Source organism: Haliotis rubra, unplaced genomic scaffold (assembly GCF_003918875.1).
Source record: "Haliotis rubra isolate DU_JTF1 unplaced genomic scaffold, ASM391887v1 Scf307, whole genome shotgun sequence".
Lineage (NCBI taxonomy): Eukaryota > Metazoa > Mollusca > Gastropoda > Lepetellida > Haliotidae > Haliotis > Haliotis rubra.
This window is the reverse complement of record NW_025766977.1, coordinates 277,755-295,699: the sequence shown is the minus strand read 5'-3', so window position 1 is coordinate 295,699 and position 17,945 is coordinate 277,755. Positions and strand designations below refer to the sequence as shown.

The 17,945-nt window shown below is 39.7% G+C and overlaps 1 protein-coding gene across 1 annotated transcript in view; it reads right to left on the bottom strand.

Moving 5' to 3' along the window:
- Positions 1-17,945, bottom strand: part of LOC124282919 (protein unc-93 homolog A-like) — a 158,296-nt gene that overhangs the window by 35,532 nt on the left and 104,819 nt on the right. The window lies entirely within an intron of this gene.

Sequence of the window (17,945 nt, the reverse complement as noted above, 5' to 3'; positions counted from 1 at the left end):
ACCACGTTTTGGACATGTCAGGGAGATATGTAATGTGTTCCTAATTCGTTGATAAGTATTTTCAGAAAGTAATACGTCTTACAATATCGGCCATTTTTAATTCCCCACTTTCTTCTACATATTTGAAGACTACAGTGTTAGTATGCACATCAAATGTAATCTGATTCGAAGGAGTTCCCAGATTTGATGTTTCTCCCTTGGTTGCTGATGTATATGTCACCAATGTTTGCGTTATTTTGCTAAGATTATAATAAACTTCAGCTATTTAAATGTCAATTGAGTAATTGTGCATCTGGGCCAATGGTCATTACAGCGTTGCTTTCAATCAGAGACATAAGTACGATGACACTGAGCCATTTTGCAGGCGCTTGTGATGTTATTGTTCACAATGGCAAAAGGGGCGGTGGGGTAGCCCAGTGGTTAAAGCGTTCGCTCGTCACGCCGTGGATCCGGGTTCGATTCACCACATGGGTACCATGTATGAATCCAATTTCTGGTGTCCCCCGCCATGATAGTGCTGGAGTATTGCTAAACGTGCCGTAAAACCCAACTTACTCATTCACTATAATGACATAACAAACCAATGTTTTAACCAAACCCTTTACGCACAATACACTGGCAGTTATTGTTTACGAACAGAAACAATGCGTAAGAGTGAGATTGGATGATAATATAATATCCTTCTGCCTTTTAACATGAATTATGAAACCTTACATAACTGATAATTAGCTGGGATAAACAGGTAAAACACATTTAATGCTAGATGAATACATGTGTGATATCGAGTAGTTATTTACAACAAAATGTGACAAATAGAACCAACAAACAACGCCGTAACTGAGTTCATTGGGAATCGCCAAAACGCAACCTCTTGAACATGTATGTACATTCTGAAGTACTGTATCTACACCGTATGGGTATAAAAATGCACACGAAACGTATCTCGCGGACAATACAAAGAGCCACTAGAAGACAGTACAGTGTTCAAGATTGACGTCAGTCAATTCAATAACGCCATTGACTGATTGCAAGCACGAGCAACTCAGCCAGATATGGGCACTTTGGTGTGGTGAAACAGACAGCCCATCGCAAACCAATGGACACCGGAAGTGTTAATGATGGTCTAAGGTCAGGTTGACCAGAGTAACGACCACCACCCAAGATCATTACATCCGGTTGCGACATCTACGTGAACGTACCACAATAACAACATCCACGACTACTCAAATCCACGTGCTTCCAAGAATCCTGAACCAGACTGTGTGTAATTGCCTTTTGCCAGTAGACCAATGCGACATAGCAGCAGCTTAACAGAACGTCACCAGACTGAGCATTGGCAATGATGCAGGCAGAGTGAGAGGACCAAGTGCAAGATAGGTGGCCGTTTGATTCACAGCTAAGTCCTTTTTTCCCTTCGACGTGTTGATGGAAGTACTGGTGTCTTCAGACGTCTGACAGAACGATATACCCCAATACCCTAAATTGTGTGAAGTTTCATTTAGAGTTGGAAGCATCATGGGGAGATATTCATCAAGACTTAAGTTCTTAAGGATGTGGCAGGTGCACTACGTGGGATCCGATATCGACACGACATCGTGCAATGTCACGTCGTCGGTTCATTAATGCCAAACGCCGTGATGTTGCTGGAATATTGCTAAAAGCGGCGTAAAACCAAACTCAGTCAGTCAGTCAGTCATTAATGCCAAAGGTGGCTTGTCCAACAAAACGACGTCCATCTCAAATTTCTCCACGTCCCGTTCATTAATGCCAAAGGTGACTGTTCTAACCAAACACCCAATCTGATAATTTATGTGTCTGCCATACCTTCCTACTGCAAACCAACGTACAGATGTTACTCGCATGTTACATCAACCGATTTGTCCCTGAACATCTGTGTCATTGTTTGCACCGTGTGGCACTAGAGCAAGAGTGGTAGAATATTCCTCAATATGTTATTGAAGAAAAAAGAGTCTCTGTTACGCTGTCGTCAAAATTCGTGGTGTCGACAAGTGATAATGTCATTTTAGTTTCGCCCATTTTGTTGTCTTTACCGGGCGTGTGTATAATGTTTGATCAGTCCACAGTTTATCGTGTCTCAGCGGTCTCAGCAGTCCTGTTTTGTGTTGCTGTCACATTATGTCTATACTAGACTTATTCCCCATGGTCTTCAACTGGGAAAACATGTTAGGTGTCTTGTTTAAGAGTTCATATTACACAGAGCGTCATCCTTGGAGTTTTATCGACCCAATATTAAAGACAAAAGGTGAAATTCTCCAGCTTACTTTTGATTGTAAACTATTTAGGGACATTTCGGGACAATAGAAGATGATAATAATGTCCCCCACTGGAGCCACAACTATCAACACAATGCTAAAACGGGATGGACATGTGCATCCGAAATACTTTTAAAATATGAGAGGATTGCAATCATAGTAACATTTTACGTAAAAACTTGGAGGAGAACAAATTTGACTCTTTGATGGATCAACCACTGTTTTACTCTGGTATTATGTATAATTGACTATCTATCTATCAGTGAGTGAGTGAGTGAGTGAGTTTGGTTTTACGCCGCTTTTAGCAGTATCCCAGCATTATCACGGCCGGGGACACCAGAAATGAGCTTCACCCATTGTAACTATGTGGGGAATTGAACCCAGGTTTTCGGCGTGACGAGCGAACGCTTTAACCATTAGGCTACCCCACCGCCCCTTACTATCTATCAAGTTACTTATATTCACTTACAACTGTATCTTCAGGAACAAAACTTGCATTGTTCATGACAGCCGTTCCCTACTCCGTGATTACACAACAGTCTCCTTTCCTGCTGACTGGTTTTCGTCCTATTGCGCAAATTAGTACAAAAACCAGTCCAGAATTTTGAGACCAACTCATTCAACTGTATATATAAATACTGATCAGTATTATTTGATACTTCTGATCACTTGTATATTGCAACACTACGCCCCTTCTAATCCTTGCAGCGTGTTCTGCCGTACAGCTCTGTGGTACAGCGTGCTCTGACAAACGGAAATCTGGAAATAGTGGAAATCTCAAAACGAGGCTCGGCCGCTAGAAAAGTTTGGCGGTCTGGTACGGACTTGATATTATATCAATCACATTGTACGTTACAAAGCGTAATAAGCGCAAAAATCACATAACAGGTCTAACCAGAGAGCCAGATGAATTGTTAATCATTGTACCACCTCTTCAAACAGGGGCAGCCTGTGATGTCGTAGTTAACGACATGCTGCCTAAACCTCGTCATAAAATATAGAAAAACGATCTTTTTAAAGTTTAAAATTAAAATCAATTTGTAAATACCATTTTCTTAGGAAACAAGGAAGTGGAATTTAGTGTAACCATGGTTGTTTGTAGAGTCTCTTTCCCCTTTCACGCGAGAAATTTCGGATCGGCTGAAAAGTAGGTCTCTGTCTGAATAGGTTAATGGACTCATGTTTCGGTTAGTATGAACACTCCCCGTTACAAGGATAATATCATTTGCAAACACTTGATGAATTGAAGAATGAAATGCGATGACGTCATTAACATTACACCAACAACGCTCTCTGATCGCATATATTTAACCGTAGGAATGTCATGTTGGAGACGCTTCAATGTTTCAGCATGAACTTATGTATTGGAATAAACTTATTTCTAGTAATGTACCATTTAAAATGCGTGTTTCTTCTATCTACATACATGCACGAACAAACATGAAACTTTGACATTTTCATCCACAAAACTCGATAGTCATCAACGCTATGTATTGTTTTCTGTAATGTGCCTCTTCCCGATCAAGTTTCAACTCTGTGTATTCTCAAACAAACAGCTTAAAAATCCAATATGTCAAACTGGAAGCATAACAATAACTGTTGATGCTACTACAACACATTAGCATTCAAACATATTTTTATTAAGGTGAAATAAAATCTAGGGTTATGTCATCTGAAAGAAATAACTTCTTTAAAATGTCAAGAGGCAAACTGTAATTTTGTAGCCTGGTCAAACAGCACAGTTGGAGGTTTCGTTAACAAAAATGAAAAAAAAGTTTGGCCAAAGTCGTTTTTGGAAAATATTGTCACCATCTTCAGATGTAGATATTGGGTGGATATGTACCTTCTACGGGAATGTACACGTACAGTTTCTATTTTCAAGGTAGATTTTAGTCTCTGCGATCAGTTTGGTGGGTTTTGCGAAACTGAAGCACAAACACCATTTTAAGAAATCGATATATGAACCCTTTTTCACTTTCATCACGTTTATTATGAACACCACATCATAAGATTTATTATTGTTGTATAAAACAGAAACCACGAAGAATGTTTCTGTGTTTGGTATTTTATCGCCATGTTGATCGTGATCATTAAGTACAGTGACCAATCAGGTGATCAACAGAACATTATTGAATATAGTTGAAAACTGTATCAACTCATGTTAATATGTGATGTGTCCATGGTGTCTTTGTACAAAAATAGAAGCACCAAAACACTTAGCACATCCATGAAAAATCTCTGTTAAAAGCAGAGTTCATTCTTGATTGTTTCAATGAAGAATAAGGAGAAAAATCATGTCAACGTCATATTAAGCCAAGGATCTATGGAGAAGCATCATTAAAGCACGAAATATAACATACACTATATATTCTTACCATTAAGGCTCTAAATCTTATGGGGCGGTGGGGTAACCTGGTGGTTAAAGCGTTGGCTCGTCACGCCGAAGTCCCGGGTTCGAATCCCCATTGGGGCACAATGTGTGAAGCCCATTTCTGGTGTCCCCGGCCGTGATATTGCTGGAATATTGCTAAAAGCGGCGTAAAAACCATACTCACTCACTCACTCTAAATCTTATTCCGCATCAATATCTGAAAATAGTATCATTGACTTAAATATAATACCTTCGACTATATTATATTTGCTGTTTACATTTGATGAAATTCAACTTCTGACAAAGTTACCCATCCTTGTCGTAAGAGGCGACTAACGGGATCGCCATATAGCTGGAATATTGCTGTCTCTCTCACTCACTCACTCACTCACTCACTCAATCCTCATAGAACAGTGTGTCAACCCAATTCTTCTAATAGTGCTTATGCAGACTGGGATCTATACTTATTGGGTCTTTCGGCGCCATCACGATTTGTCTACCACACAAACATCAGCAGCCCACCCAGACCCGACCCATCCCCAGATAATCTTGTATTAATGGTTTTGAGCTAGTGGAAACCAACGCATTTTCCTACCAGCTTACAACCAACTCCATTAATCGTGACACTAAATCCTCTGTCGCTGCGTGGTTCGTCTGGCTAACTTCCCCTCTTCTACCTTATCAGCTTCCCCGTTTCCTTTATCATCAGCGCGTGTTCATTTTCTGAAGGAGTAAAACTTAATGGGCGATTGTAAAATTTATTAATGGCAATTGGCACTGGGTTCATGTCTCACAATATGTTTTACGACAGAAAAAAACTACGAGATTGCCCGCATTCGCATTTAGGAATGTTTGTGTGGTATTCATTCTGAAAAAAGAAATTAATCAATCAATGTCTTTTTTCAGAATGTGATATAGTTCTCGGTGCTACATTCAAATGGTTTTCGGCAGCGTCCTGCCTTATCCGCCCCGTGGACTCGCAGCTGGCGACTTCGGCGGTCGCGTTGGTGTTGGCGTTTTGTTGGTGTTGGCATTAACTTTGGCATTGGTGTTTTGGATTTACAGTGCTATTCCTTCGAAATCTGTACTAAACAGGACAGATACTCCAGATTTTTACCGACCCTGTTGGATGACAATTGTGCCAAAGAAACAACACTTTTAACGCCATTTGAAAATATAACCAGATTTACAGAATTCTCAATTTGACAGTGACTAAAATCAACATTGTTGCTGCTTTAGCCAAAAGGACACCAAACGCCCTCATCTGTCACACCTCCGTGTCGCTACGTCCTCGAGACATCGCCAACAATGAAATTGTTCGATACGATTAAAATATTGCTATTACATCAGTGATCTTTTCATCGGGACTTTACTTAGCACACGAATCTTACCCTGACTGATCTTTATAATTGATCACAAGGTATAATGGGCTTAAATCATCATTTTATCTGTGTCAGCCACTAAGACATAAGAAGCCCGATATGTCACACCTCTGTGTCGCTACGTCCTCGAAACATTGAAAGAAATGAAATTGTTCGACACGATTCAAATGTTTTTATGATCACATTGCTATGATCTTATTTGTCGGGACTGTAATATTTCATCGGGGATACATCGAGATCAGGATGTTAACAAGATGTTAAAGACGTAGACTCAGTATTGGTGAGTGAGTGGGTTTAGTCTTACGCCGCTTTTAGCAATAATCCAGCAATATCAAGGCGATGGACATCAGAAATGGGTTTCACACATTGCGCCCATGTGGGGAATCAAACCCGGGTTTTCGGCGTGACGAGCGAACGCATTAGCCACTTGGCTACCCACCGCCCACAGAGTGAATATGGAACCCTATTATCATTATATCCCAAAAACCAAACTCAGCCCGTGTGCCAATTGCTCATTGTCATCATGACGGGGTGACTGTTAAAAGTCCAACATTTTACCGCAGGTTTACATCAACGTAGCGCTATGTTTGCTCTGTAATTGCGACCCCTGTCCTTTAGGGGCTTATTTTTAACTTCTGTGGTGGCCTGTCTGAATTTACATAAAATACACCCATCTAAATCATGAGTTTATCGATGAATTATTCATCAGTAGACACCATTCGTTTATCGATATCGTAAAAAGTGTAAGTACATTATTTCTGCACGTCATAACGTGGCTACACAAGAAGAAGTTCATGTTCTGCTGGGAAAATCGATGAAATTGCCTACATGACATACACGATCAGAGGTCAGACAAAGTCAGTGGTTGAATAATTTGACCAAGTTCTTATCTTTTTTAAAAATCCATCAAATATGACTTTAAACACATAAAGGGTCCTTTTAAAGCACTTCTGGGAGGGTGGAATGGGCGGTTGCAATTTGGGTTGGGTGGAGTCTGGCATCTTATACACACACATGCGCGCGCGCGCACACACACAGATACACACAGACACACACACACACAGACAGACAGACAGGCATTGTTTTCGGTTTTTGTTTTATTTGAGTGTTGATGTGCGTGATACATAGAGATCAGATGTTAGGGGGCTGTCACTGTAGGATATGTGTAAACGTTTGTTAAATAGTACATAGGGGTCAGTAAATAGGGAGCTGTCACTGTAGGATATGTAAGCAATGCTATGGCAGACGTGGCTGTCCCAACAACATCAACCTTGCTATTTTGTAGAGTAATAATTATAATGCATTTATAAATATTAAAAGCCACATCTAAATATATTATCAAGCTTTTGGTTGACGTTGTTTTGTGACAGCAGAAGGTAACCATAATCCTGTCCAATAGTACATCTGGTGAAATTTTATGACTTGGGCCAGTTTTTAACCTTTTGTATTCAGAGAAACAATATGACTGACTGACTGACTGACTGAGTGAGTATGGTTTTACGCCGCTTTTAGCAATATTACAGCAATATCACGGCCGGGGACACCCGAAATGGGCTTCACACATTGTGCCCATGTGGGGATTCGAACCCGGCTCTTCGGCGTGACGAGCCAACGCTTTAACCATTAGGCTACCCCACTGCCCCAGAAACAATATGAAGCCTTGAAGCGAAAGAGACGCCATGATGGCGTCTACACATAACCATAATGACCACTTGGAATAACTATATATTTTTTCATATTTAATCAGTACAAAGGCATAACCTAGAAACACACAGGACCAACCCATGGCACATGTGTATTATCTTATCTTCTTTGGCCTTTAGAATTTCAAGCAAGAATAGCAACAAATCGGATTACTGTGACCTTGGCCTATGACCTTGACCTATAACCTTGACCTTATTGCTTGCCATGGTTCGGTGGAGCAGTACTTAGATAAGCACATGCATTCTCAAAAATTATAAACTTCGGCGAGCTCAGACTCTCTATTTATAGAGAAGATATATTCCTTCATATAAAGCAGTCATATTCTCTGAAAAATAGCATGGTTGTCATGGAAACGTCCCAAAATGACTTGTTGTCTGACACTTTCAATTCTGGCAACATTGCTTTTGGATAACTAGATATTCCAAGCTTTCCAACGGTACCCAATACATCTTGCTATATCTCCGGTAGACGTGTTTCAATTTTCGACACCAAATGCCACTGCTCTATTTACCAGTGAAGTCGACATGTTCCAGATGGCTCTCGATGACACTTCAAAGACAACGACTGCATGTGGTTTGTTCCTGGGTCTCACAGGAAAGGACTTTACGAGCTCAGACTTGTCACAGGCGGGTGTCACGTCAGGAGGTGTGACATACACGCCGTAAGTGACAGATACGCCGATATATTACTGTTATATCTGTCAAAGAGGTTGGCTTGATGCCAGATACTGACAGCTCACACCAAGGACAACAGATGCATCTTGCTATTGATAGAATAAGGCTGATAACAGAAGAGGCATTATGTACGTGTAAGGTTACCACAATGTATATATGTTTAAATGACATACGGTTAGTGCACCATCGTTAGTCAAAGTATTTGTCTGCAACAAACAGCCATATGTTATGAACAAACATTCGAAACAACCAATCCACATGTTTAAAGATTACTGATCAGTTTAACTGATTACAGATTTTGTTTCTTTACATTATTACATACAAACATTTGAATGGCGCCGATATCCAGTACAACTGCTCAAAGGCGCTTTGTTTTCCCTCGATCATTGGATGTCCATCACAACGGCACATCGTATTTTCAATCGCAACTTCCTGGGGATCATACAACTCTTGCTGCCTAATAGGCGCACCGAGTTGATGTGGATTTCCAATCCTTGCGAGGTACCCATTCACAGCTGGGGGGACTGGGACACATAGTCACAGTACTTTGTCCATGTTTACTGCACGTTGCTGTACCCGCAACGAGGTGTTTGCACATATTCATGTGGCCACCATCTGGTCATCTACCAAAGGATTCGTGGGTTCTTTTAAGTGCACAGGGTTGTGTACTGTACAGTAGGGGTTGTGACAACACTGAAAGAGTCTGCACACAAAATTGACTCCAAGGTTTTTTACACCCGGTCACAGGTGGGCTCCATCCCGGCACCTCCAAGCTCGCTGCATTACTAGCCTGGTGCCTTAGACAGCTCGCCCACCGCGCCCCCATGTATCTTCAACATTTGTGATCGTGTGGGAGAGAGAGTGAAGGTCTGTTTGAAAAGAATGTCGGTGAGTGGGAGGCAAGCCGAACCTAACGCTTATTTCAAATCATTTTGGTGTTGATCAAGAATGAGCAAACCATGTATTCGAAATCTATATAAGCGGATCAATTCACGGCAAAGGTACGCAACTCCATACCCCGGAGCTCTGATATCTTACCCAACAGAATCTTGAAATGACCAGTAAACTGTATATTTTCAGTGAAACTTCCCTAAGCGTTTGTCATCTGCTGATAGGTTCCCGGGTGTCAGTTTCGAAATGTCAACACTTTTCCTTATGAGGTCAAGGTTGTTGTTGAGGTAAGGCCGAGGTGAGTTCCACCTTGTCCGAAGTGAAGTCCGAACGCGGCGTACAAATACAATGCATATACTCAATAGGTTTTTACAGGACTTTGTTTGAACGGTCTAAGCACTATTTCTGTCGTTACTATCAATTTCCAGCACAGACTTTCGATCGTAAGATCTCTTCGTTGATAAAGCTAGGCAAAGTCTTTTGAAATCTACGCCCGTTCCGTCAGTTACGCTTTTAGTTCTTCGTAAAACAAAACCATATTGAAGCTTTAAAATATGTTATGGATAATGGCTTTATTGTTCTTGTAGCTGATTTATTCATATAATCTATTTTCACCACCCTCAGTGGTCTTCACGCACCACACCACTTTGCGGAATAAATACAAAGGCAATTAGAATTTACTTATTTTAAATTCATGCATATCAATCATGTGATTTTACGTTATCAAAGAATATGTGTGATCTCGTCACACTGAACTGAATAAAAGGGGTAATGTCACATATATCGGTTGATGAAATGGTGTTTATTCTGCATTATTTTGACATATATGTTAAATAAATGCACATTGAATTCAAACATTTTTGAAAATAAGCATTTCTCATGTCGATTCTAGTAAACTGCTGGGCAAAGGACTTATACCTTGGAAATTGGATTAGGTAAATCCAATTATTTCAATTAAGCTGAAAACAATCGTCGGAACACTGCACATATAAGGTCCAAAATGTAGCTATGATACCCATATACATTACACTTACATAAAACAGCCATTTTTGTTTTGGGTTGTTGTTTTTTGTTTTGTTTTTCATTTTTAACCACCATAAAACATGGACAGTTTGGTTTTTCCGAATGTATTTCAAATAGCTTTGAATAGCAAAACAGTTTTTTTAATGGATTGTGTTTAGATCGCAGTATATGCATATTTGTGGTATGGTTGTGGATGCCCAAAGTAAACATTGGATTTGTCTCAAATTTCCAAAAATAACGCATCAGTGACAAAAACATGTCCTATTTTGACTTGTACCATTGGTTTAATTTCTTTCAGGTAAGGGTTGCTGATAGTAATTAATGAACACAGACTAATGTTGTAGTCGGAATTTACTATCGACTTTTCTTTCAGCATTGATTTCTCGTGAAAATGGATCCGAGAAGATCCGGGTTAGAATTGGTCTTCAGCAAAACCCATGCTTGTCATAAGAGGAGGCTAACGGGATTGGGTGGTCAGACTCGCTGACTTGGTTGACAAATGTCATTGTATCCCAAATTGCGTAGATCGATGCACATGTTTTTGATGACTAGATTGCTGGTCCAAACTTAATTTTATTTACAGACTGCCGCCATAGAAATGGAATATTGCGGCGTTAAACAACAAACAAACGGTAATAGGTAACATTTGGTATTAGAGTTTGTTATCACCGTAGTTTACTGGGGTTATTAAAAAACAAAATACTTCAACTCATTCAGGGAACCAAGTGTAGAATTCTTCCAGCGATTGTAGACAAGACTGTTTGGATGCTTCTGAGTTATCCGGTAACTTTCCTCTTGTCAAGGACTTATATCAGCAAGTCGAATATGGAGGAACTGAATTAATAGAAGCAAGTCTAATTCCCAAGCTGAGGTTGTTAGCACTGCCGTCTATATAAACAGCGAATGACTTGTCAAAACAGAGTGTTCAAGAGTACCATAGATTATAGACCCCATGATTTACCTGCACCCTGGAACTTCAATTTTCCCATCGTCAACGTTCCGATATTCCAATAGCTCCACCTTTGGGCGTCTACATTTCACATCTTTTGAGGGACAATCGAGCATGTCCTTTCTATGGTGATTTTCCAGTCGTCAACTTCACAATATTCTAGCTAACTCCAACCTTTGGTGTCTACACTTCAGAGCTTTTGAGGTATAATCGAGCATACTCTTCCTAAGAAAATTTTCCAAGAGTCAACTTTCCGATATTCCTGTAGCTCCAATCTCTGGTGTCTACACTTCAGAGCTTTTGAGGTATAATCGAGCATACTCTTCCTAAGAAAATTTTCCAAGAGTCAACTTTCCGATATTCCTGTAGCTCCAATCTCTGGTGTCTATACTTCAGAGCTTTTGAAGTATAATCGAGCATGCTCTTCCTAAGAAGATTTTCCATGAGTCAAGTTTCCAATACTTTAGCATTTCTAACCTTTAATGTCTAAATATCACAGGTTTTGACATGCAATCCTGCATGCCCTTTTGACCAAGAGTTTCTGTCAAAGAAAGTCATTCGCCTCTTACTCAAAGGTTGGTTGATAAGATTACAACTCTGAATGACTCAGTAAAGCTTTCAAAAAGTTATATGGTTGACAGGCAAACGACATGTCCAAATTTGGTACACAAAATTATGCATTTTCAATTCCCCATTTTGGCGTGTGATCCCGTGTTTTCAGGTGAGCAGTTGACCTTCCTTTGAATCTCCTTGGACCGGATGCCACCTTTGGGCAGGGTACGCACACCCTTTGGCCAGATCTTGATATCTCCAATATTTGATAGTAATTTGTACAGTCAATTGTAGATATCTTTAGCTTTTAGTCGTGATTTCTTATGGATGTGGAAATATTTTTGTTGCTATCATTTATGTTTGTGGAAATGATTTTGACGAACCCTGATCAACTTGTGAATATGTCCCATCCAGGGTTGTTGTCAGAGGCGTCTAAATTAAAACGGATGGTCAAACAGAGTGGCTTGTGAATAAATCATGTCAAGACTGGCGGATCGTTCCTCACCATAACAAGCACTGACTAGCATCAATATCAGATATAGTTGGAAACAAGTCGAATTTCAATCTAAAACCATTACAGACTTTCAATGAACTATCAATTTACATCGTCTTGAAAAAACTATCGATCGTCCGGTGTTCGAGCACACAGTTTCACAGTAATGTGAAAACGATAAAGTGAGCTGCTTTCACCCCTTTCATTGGGGCATCGTAACAATAACGGAAATAATTAGACGGGTCCAGTCTGTTTGCTCGCTGTCACCTTGTCACCTGAAGAAGATCTGCACGGAATCCACTTGAAGGAGCATCAATGCTGAGAGCACAGAAGAGCATATGAAAAGAAGTTCTGAAAAAAGGACATGTTGGAAGCGCTTCAACTGAACTGGCCTGAAACTATTACCGCTGCACAACCCCCTCCGGGAAGACTCCAAAACAAATTACCCCTCTGACCTACTGGAACAAAAAGGTGAGTAGGAACATTTAATTCCACGATAACTCCAAGAATGAGAATTAATAAACGTGCATTTCTTTTTCATGATTCCAATATCTTTTTTCTATATCCGTTTCAAATACATCACGTGCCTTCGGTATTTTTGGTTTCGAATTTCATTCTGAACCAGTTCGCGTTAAATCTCTTAGTGTATTTGGTCAATCGTTTAAACGAGGCCCTTAAGGGTAAAGGAGTCCTAAGTAGCTCGTAAAAAGGCAATATCATCTATTTGAAATTGGGCGGAGATAATTCTCGGGTTTCACACAGAAGGTGATCGAAAATTGATCTGAGCCCGTTCAGCTGTCATGTTAAATCGTTTTGGCCAAATTCCTTAAGGATTCCCATCAGTGTTTTGGTGTAGTGAGCACAGGGATGATGAACTTAGCAAGACACTAGCACTAGAAAGACATTCTGTATTGATTATCGTATTGTCAGCTTCGCAGTGAGCCTTCGATGACCATGATGGCGTCACAGAGGCTGATAAACAACTACAGCCGCAACTGTAGACACTGTCACACCGACAGGAATCCATATATCTAACAAGGCACCAAACATCCTGGTATCAACATTAATGTATACATCTTTCAACACATCTAAAATCACTGTGTCAACATCAGTGCATGCATTTATCAAGATATCAAGCATCATTGTAACAACACCAATGCATACATTTACCAAAATATCAAGCCTCATTGTATCAACATCAATGCATACATTCATCAAAATATAAAGCCTCATTGTATCAACATTAAGGCATACATTTATCAAGGTATCAAAATTGCTCTGTCGACATTAATGCACACATTTATCTATACATCAGACACCATTATTCCAGAACGATCCATACATTTATCAAGATATCTGTCATCACCATACTGATACAAATTCATACCTTTTCCAACCTTTTTGTACACCATAATACCGGTCAAAACCACACTAGTTAATTCATTAAAATGTCGAATGCAGTTATCAAGACGTGCATATACATGCGCCTGGCGATGTTATACACAAACATATCTACACGAATGCTGCCAGTGACATCCAAGACACTTCAGTATCGTACCAACATGAATGCATACACGTATCAAGACGTTGGTCAACATTTTACCAACATGAATGCACACACATTCTCAAGACGTTGATCAACATTTTACCAACATGAATGCATGCACTTATCAAGACGTTGGTCAACATTTTACCAACATGAATACATACACTTATCAAGACGTTGGTCAACATTTTACCAACATGAATGCATACACTTATCAAGACGTTGGTCAACATTTTACCAACATGAATCCACACACATTCTCAAAACGTTGGTCAACATTTTACCAACATGAATGCATACACTTTATCAAGACGTTGATCAACATTTTACCAACATGAATGCATCCACTTATCAAGACGTTGGTCAACATTTTACCAACATGAATACATACACTTATCAAGACGTTGGTCAACATTTACCAACATGAATGCATACACTTATCAAGGCGTAGGTCAACATTGTACCAACATGAATGCATACACTTATCAAGACGTTTGTCAACATTTTACCAACATGAATGCATATCTACAACCAGACACCTTGGACACAATTATCAGACCAAGAGCATATACAAGGAAATATATTGTGACTTACTTTAATAATATACGGACCTCATTACCAGATCTCGAGAGTAAGAACCAAGTTAGCGTTTGAAGCCTCCGCTTTACATTAAAGGAATTAATTTAAAGAAGGATATATTTTCTACAATTGGGTGCTACGAACATTTAAATTATCACGATTTGGATCCTATTAGGCAGATAGCAGGGAAACCATGACAACGTTTTATATATTTCCTCATAATTTCTTCTACTCCATGATGCTTTAAGATGATTCCTCTAGATTCGCTAAGACTTCAGTGGAGGGTTTTATTCTAATTCTACATCAGCTCCTATCCGCAGCTAATAACATCCCTCAAACTCATACCGTAAATTACCAAGAATATGTGATAAAAATTTGGTTGATAGGATTATGAACCATTATTCTTCCTTTGAAGCACTATCTAAAATCCAAATCAAACCCGTCAGTATTAAAGGCGTGAGTTCAAAGGCATACAGAGAGAGAATGCATTGCAGGAACCGTATATTACTGACTTTCCATGTGATTTGTAATGTTGCTGGAATAAAAAACAGATGTCCCTGTCTCTGAGATTACAAATAACTCACGGAAAATCAAGCAAATTGTTGCAGAATTTCTGCCAGACTTGCAATTTGAACATTTTTATCTTTTCAGAGGCTCTTATTAATTCTCCTGAGAGGAATCACGTTACACACTCACTTAAACAAGACACCACAGTTCCAAGTTACCAGAATGACCCATTAACTGACATTGAACCAGTTAACATTGTTACACGTTTGAAACTTGTAATCTTAATTCAATATTTGTCAAGTCGGTGACTTTAAGTTTTTTGGAACTGAAAATAGAGCGAAGGTTTTAAATCTCGATTGTTTATTGACAATCAGTTGTGTTATTGTCAAAGGGGTTGATTTGTTGCCAAAGGTGGTTTGTTTTATCGACAATAAACTATACCCTTCGTGATTACGTGAGATGGGTTTTATGTAATTTAGCTTCTTGTGGTTTGTGTTTGCCGTATTGTAATCACATTCGAAGTTTTTCTGGGGTTATTTGTTTGAAAACTCTTACTATCTTCTCTCAGGTATCATTGCCTGTTGCGCTACCAATACTTACAGCTGTACAGCCGTATTGCGGAACACTGTGTCTTTCCATCCGTTGTCATAGCGACGGGGATACTACTGAATACTTTAAAAAGGTTATTAGCGCTCTCGTATACCACGCAAAGAGTTTTGTAGAATTAGATTTTCTTCAGGGGTTGCGAAAGATGCACATTGAGCTGATATATAGAAATAATCCAATCCCAAACCTCATATACTATGATATGGTATAAAATATTTTCTCTTGTTTAAAGGGATGTAGGATGTTTTACATACTGACATTTCTTATGTTATTATGCCATTTAAAAATTTCCCAGGGCAACTAAAGTCTCTTTGCATCAATCAGCAATCATGGTGATGGTTTGTGTGTTTATATGTTGGTTGTTTTCAACCCTGCACTCAGCAATATACAGCTTTATGTTGGCAGTCAGTCTTGACCAACAATCCAGTGATCAACATCATGAGCATCGACCTACGCATCTGGGATACGATGACAATCGGCCAAATCACGGTGTGTGTGTCTAGGAAGCACAGAGAAGAATATCAACTTCGTGTACAAGACAAAATGCCCTTGTTCCTGACAATAACGTTCTAGTGAAAAATCCGAAATAATATTTTTCCGGATTCGAAAGATCACAGGCATGGAGAACCCTACATGAACCATCAGGGACACAATGCTCTTGTCCTTGTAGATGCTTGTGAGGCAGAATTTTACTGGACATTCTGTATTTTGATGGATCATCTGCCCGTGGAGCTGTGTGGTTCGTGAACTTCGTGTCCGTTGCCATACAATAATACGACACAGGACGGTACTTGTTGTTGCTCTAACTAGCCCTTTATTAAAGGGTTACAACAAGGAGTCGGTACAATGTGTCTAAGTTAGGTGTGCATGTTAAACTGCGGACTGACATTCAAGGAAGGCATAAATCCCCCTCCTTCCCCCATACACGTGAATGTACGTGTTTACACTTGTTATGTATAACTTCACTGACATTAAATGTGATGATGATGATGATGATGATGATGTTGATGATGATGACGATGATGATGATTTGGAGATTTAACGTGCGCTTTCAAACATAATACGTATTTCGCACACGGAAAACCACTTGTCACTTTACCTCACCTTTTAGATGAGTGAGTGAGTGAGTATGTTTTTCGCCGCTTTTAGCCATGTTGCAGTAATATCGCGGCGGGGGACACCAGAAATGGGTTTCACACATTGTACCCATGTGGGGAATCGAACCCGGGTCTTCGGCGTGACGAGCGAACACTTTAACCACTAGGCTACCCCACCGCCCCCTTTTAAATGAAGTGTACTGATATGTAAAACTACTATCAACACCTGTAACATTGCATTACTCGGCACCGAACGAGTACTGATGTGGTATTTACAAACCTAGGATTCTATCCCTAATCGTTTCGATTTTTAGATTTTAGATTAGAACCCAAGACCAACGGATCTCAGCTTCATCGTGGACCTCCCGTGCCTATTCCCCATACCGAGCCAGAGCACACCGCTGAAGCTGAGCCCCGTGTGTTTGACTTCAGGTTCAGTTAACAGAAGTGTGTATACATCAAGGTTCACATTTCTGTCCGGATCTTTTATGCTCCCTAAACATTTAATGACCCCCTGACGTTTTGGAATGCATCGATTTGGAATTTTGCAGCGTTCAACTGTCACTGTCATTTAGGCGTCTGTTAGACTGTAAAATTAACCTGTTTCCTTCCCTTGATATGTAGCCATTAAGACCTCAATTTATTTTCGTTGCATCACGCACACTGGAAGACAGTAATCAAAGTGACAAACCTAAAATCTAAAACATCGAATTAGAATAAAAGGATTTGTGGAACTTTAAACACACAATGGCAAGAAAAGACATGCCGGTTGTCAGCTATTAACACAATCGATAAATCGTGTTTTTAACTAATTCGAAAGAACAATACATGTATATTGTATGTACGTGTATGGAAACTGACGTGGGGGTCATTAAAAGGTTTCAAACGGATTGGTTCATTTGTGTGAGTGTCATATGACATTAAAAAACGAGTGGATCATTTCCCGAGAGAAAAGGCAACAATTTAGGATAGTACACGATTCTGGCGTGCCAGTCAGAAATGTACTTTACAAGTCTCCACAAAATTCTTGCAAATGCAAGACCAACTGCACAGGTGTCGATTCCTTCAATAACATATGCGGTAGTAGGTAATGTCGTTCATTCTCTACAGTACGAACATTCAGTTGCTGGAGGCATTATTAGCAAGAACTCTCACTCATATAAATCTAGTGAAGGCCTTAGGTTCAAGTCATAATTTAAACCAGTTTAAGTGGTAGGCATCAGGCTACTGAAAAAAGATCACGTTTAGTAAACAAATGTAATTTATACTTTGATGATGCCGACAAAATACCGGATACC